Consider the following 5,362-nt stretch of genomic DNA (forward strand, 5'->3'; position numbering starts at 1 on the left):
GCAGGGCCTCGCTGGAGTTGTTGGAGCCCATTGCAGGCAGAGCGTCCTGCTCCAGCAGGAACTGCCTTTCCTGTGCCATCAGCAGGGCAGGTCCCGCTGCAGGAAAAGCCCCAGGCCAGCCCCAGCACAGGGAAGGGCTCGGGCACAAGGGCAGAGTGCCGTGCTGGGAGCTGTGCCAGGGAGAGCCTGAGGCACCAAAGGCACCTTGGCAGCAGCAGCTGCTTGCAGGCCATGGCCAGAAGCCTCCCTTGGCAGCCCGGCCTGGTGGCCACCACTGCAGAGCTGCTGCCTCAGGGCTCATTCCTGGCTGGGCTCTGAAAAGCCACTTCTGCACCAGGAGCCTGACTGGGAAGCCACTGGCCCCAGCACCTTGGGGACAAGATATTAATGACAAAACTCTTCATGGCAGCAGAGCCAAGGCAGGGGCAGAGGAAAGGGCAGAGCCAGGCCCAGGGGACAGGGCTGCCATGGTGATGGCTGTGAGGTCACTGCCCCAGCAGCAGCCTGACTGCCCTCAGCAGACATTCTGGCCAGAAGCACTGTGAGGGCACCCAGCACATCAGAGAACCCACAATGCAGGAATTCTGTCACTGGGGATGAGAGGGTTTCAATGGGTGAGGTTGGACAAAGCTCCTGCTCTTGGACAATTCCTGGGATGGGGCATCCAATTCTCTGGAAAAACAACTGCAGTTTTGTGCCACTTTCACACCTGTAAAATATTTCCTCATTCTAACAAATGTAAATCCACCCTCATTCAGTTTAAATATACTGATCCTTTTCTGTCATGGCAAGATTTGGGAGAAAATAATTTTGACCACAATTTTTCCATTTTCACAGACCTTATTTTTTTCCAAAAATCTCCCAAGATGGTGTTTGAAGGCCTCATCCTATGACCAGCAGGTAGAGACTGTGGAATGTGGGCTCACTGGTGTGGAGACTGAGGACAGAACAGGAATAGTCTGAGGGGGATGGATGGGTGGTTTCAGAGAGGCTGGAGCTTTTCTTCGTAGAGGATATAAGCATGAGAAGGAAACAATGGAAGCAAGGGCAGTTGAAGAGGTCCAGACTGGATATGAGGAGAGTGAAATTTCTCTTCCTGGGCAGGCCTGTGGTGCAGCACGTTCCCAAGCAGGAGCCTGGAGCACCTCAAGGCTCTGTGTGGGCAGGCAGGAGGCAGAGCTGTCAGCAAAGGAAGGGCCCAGCCAGGTGGGGCAGCTGGGGGATGCTGATAGCCTGCAGGCACAGAGGCGCAGGTTTGCTCAGCACCAGAGACACCTTTCACTTGCTTGTCCCTGCCTGTCATCACTGCCTCCAGTGTTCTTCTCTACCTGGAACCTGGGGACACTTTTTCAGTTTTGTGCCTCACAGAGATCTACTCTGAAAGTACAAGTAATTTCAGTGTTTCCATCTTACATTGAGTTCTTGAGAAAATTTTTGAGCCCTCTCTGAGGGACTGAGTCTGATGCAAAGAGCACCAAAGCCCCAGAGGGTGATTAAAGTCCCTGTGCTGTGTCTGTGCTGCTGAGCTGGGCCGGGCTCCTGGCCCAGAGGCAGCTCCTGGCAAGGGCAGCACTGCAGAGAGACAGCTCTGGCCAGGAGCAGCTCCTGTGCACAGCCCAGCAGGGCTGGGGCACTGCCAGGGCCCGTCAGGGACACCAGCAGGGCACAGACAGAGCTCACAGGGGCTCAGCACTGGCAGGGACTGTGGGATGGCCCTGAGGGGGCTGTGTCACAGCAGCACCTCTGGGGCTGTGTCACAGAGGCACAGAGCAGCTGAGATGTCAGCAAGGGGCTGTGTGACAGCACAGAGTGGGCTGTGTGAGGTCACAGATTGGGCTATGACACCACAGAGATTTTTGTGAGAGGCCACCGAGCAGCTACAGCATCATAGAGGGAACTGTGTGACACAGAGCAGGCTGTGACATCATGGCATGGCTGTATGACATCACAGAGCTGGCTCTGAGGTCAAAGTGTGTGCTGTGACATTAAAGAGTGTCAGTATGACATCACAAAGAGGGTCTTGTGGCATCACTGAGGGGTTGTGGCATCACACAGCTGTCTGTGACATCATAGAGTAGGGTGTGAGGGCAGAACAGATCCCGCCTTCATAAAGGGTGGCTCTGTGACACCAGAGAGTTGGTTGTGACATCACTGGGTGGCTGTGTAACACCACAGAGCAGGCTGTGAAATCACAGAATAGAATCTGACATCACAGGGTGGCTTTGTGACATCACAGTGCAGCTGCTTGACATTCCAGGGTGACATCACAGAGTTGGCTGTGACATCACAGGTGGCTGTGTGATATCACATCGGCTGTGTGACATCACAGGTGACTGTGTGAAATCACAGGGGGAATATGTGACGTCAGAGGAGCTGTGTGACATCACAGGGGCAGTGTGACATCACAGGGGCAGTGTGACGTCACAGGGGCTGTGTGAGGTCACTGGAGAGGTCACTCTGCCCCAGCCCCCCTCACAGCTCCCCCCAGAGCAGTCCAATGCTGCTCATGCACAGCGGGGTCCCCTGTCCCCCCAGGTCCCCCCCGCCCCCGGCCACGCAGCCTCCCCCAGAGGATGTTCCACGAGATCGACCCCAGAGCCTGACATGGGGACGGGGGACCGGGGCCCTGGGGGTGGCACAGGGGGACAGTGACCCCTCGGCAGTGTCCCCGTGTCCCCCAGGGCCAGAGCCTGGGCCAGGGCTCCTTCACCCTAGTACAAACGAGGCCTGGAGAGCGCTGAAAAAATCCCCAGCAAGGGATCAGCAAAAACCAGATTTAATATTAAGGGACAGCAGCACAGAGTTCCTTGGCAAGAGTCACTCTGCTCCTGACTGGACACTTCAGGCAAACCAAGGAAACAAAGCAACAACAAAACCAAACAAAATCCAGGTAATCAAACCAAAAATGAATCAAGAACTGTCCCTCTGTGTGTGTGCGTGTGTGACACAAGGACACTTAACAGAGCCCAAATTTGACAGAACTGAACTTAGACCTTAACCTTAACTGACACCTTCAACTTCACAATTTAGCAAAATAACAGCATTTAATGGTATTTAATCAAACTTAAAACCTATGACTTAATGATTTAATAGTAGTATAACACTTAACAGTATTTAACTTAGCCAATACCCTAAATTAAACATTATAGCTTAGCAAAGGAAAAACTCTTAGCAGCATTTAACTTTGCTTAGGCCTCATGACTTAACCTCACTTACAGGCCTGACTGACTCAGCTACCCAAGGCTCTCAAACCTCTCAGAGAGCAGTATTTCTGCCACATTTCCCCAGCACAGGCACTCCTGTGTGCACACAGACACAAACAGTCAGTGCAAGGCACCTGTGAGAAATTCCCCTGAGGGCAGGAAATGCTCCCTGTGGATCCTTTGACATCTCCCCAGCAAAGGGCAAAGGGTTGAGCCTGGAGGAGTGTGGGGATCGGCCCAGGCTCTGTGGTTGTTGGGGATCCCTGAGTGCAGCAAATGGGAGAGTTCCCGGCTGGGAGAGGCCCCACTCAGAGGGAGTCGCTGGCCCAGGAGAGCTCCAAGGGCTCCTTTTGGAGCGCTGTTTGCAGGGCCCCAAGAGAGGGGCTTCAGTCCCAGCAATGGTTCATCCTAGCCACACTTGGCACCAACAGCTTCCTTTGGCAGTGTGAGAACAGGGATGTTGTGCCGCTGAGGGAACACAAACAGGTGCCAGAGCTGCTCCTACAGAAAGCAGGAGCTGGTTGGGCAGCAGCAGTCCCTGGAGCAGACGGTGTTTGTGATGAGCTGCAGAGGAGCTGAGCCCAGGGGCTGCTGGCCAAGGCCGAGGCCCAAGGAGCATTTCTCAGCTGGCAGGGCGGCCTGAGAAGGGGAGGGGGGAATGCAGCAGCGCAGGTTCATGGAACCAAGGGACCATTGTAACACTGTGGGGCCTCATGGAATCATGGAGAGCACTGTGATACTGCTGGGCCTCATGGAACCAAGGGGACTGTACTGAACACGTTGTGTGGCTCCATGGAATGTAGGGATCATTGTGACACTGAGGGGCCCCATCAAATAAAGGGTCCATTGTGACACTGCGGGGCTTCATGGAACCGTGGAGACCATTGTGACACTTTGGGGTGTCATTATACCAAGAGGCCATTGGGACACTGTGAGATGCCATGGAGCCAAAGATCCATTGTGACATTGTTAGCATTCAAAAACACATAATCACAGGGGATTATATGCAGTGCTTTTTATTAAGAGCTCTGGGAATCGGGGTATATTCAACCCAAATCTGACTCCGACCATACATCCGAAATGATCATGTTTTATACTCTATCGTTACATAACTTTCATGTTAATTATTAACCTATATTGTTCTATTGTATACATAAATTTAGCCCCTCTCTGAATTTCCAACATAGTTTCTCACTATTCTTCTTATGGTTATATAATAATTACATTTAATTACTAAACAATCATCACATCTAACAATTATATAGTTTATCATACTGCTTAAGCAAGTGCAGTTGATCTGGGAAAGCACAAAGCCTAACATTTTAGATTCTATCTTTAACTTTTTCCAGGGTTCCACTATCAACATTGCAGGGCCTCATGGAATCATGGAGACACCATTAAGAGACTTTACAGCTTCATGGAACCAAGGGACCATTGTGACACTCTGGGACTCATGGAATCATGGAGACCATTGTGACAGTATGAGACCCCATGGAAGCAGTGAGACCATTGTGACCCTGGGGGTCCCCACAGAACCAAGAGGACCATTGTGATGCTGTGAGGCCTCGTGAAACCAAGAGGCCTTTGTGACACTGCAGGGCTGCCTGGAAGCAACCATTGTGACATTGCCGGGCTTCGTGTCATCAGTGGTCCAGTGTGACACTGTGGAGCCAAAGGAGACCATTCTGACCCTGCAAACCCCCATGGTCCAAAGGTCCATTGTGACATTGCAGGGCTCATGTAACAGAGGAGTCATATGACATTGTAGTGCCTGTGGAACAATGGAGACCATTGTGACACTGCAAGGCCTCATGGAATCCTTGGGACCATTGTGACACTCTGGGATCCTATTGAACCTGAGGGCAATTGTAACACTGCTGGACCCCATGGAATCAAAGCACCATTATGATACTGCAGGTCCCCATGGAACCAAGGAGACCATGGTGATACTGCAAGGCCTCATTAAAGCAAGGGAACATGAAACAGGTCTGACTGTTTTGGCCTTTCATTGGCTGCCTGACTGGTCCAGATGACCTTGGCATGTTGATGGTCTCTTATGTGCGGCTGAAACACTGGGGCTCCATGCTTTCCTTCCCAATGGAAAAGAACTGTCCTTCTTCTCCAGGCACCCATAGCCAGAACTGGGATTTCACCTCCAA

Source organism: Melospiza georgiana, chromosome 25 (assembly GCF_028018845.1).
Source record: "Melospiza georgiana isolate bMelGeo1 chromosome 25, bMelGeo1.pri, whole genome shotgun sequence".
Taxonomy (NCBI): domain Eukaryota; kingdom Metazoa; phylum Chordata; class Aves; order Passeriformes; family Passerellidae; genus Melospiza; species Melospiza georgiana.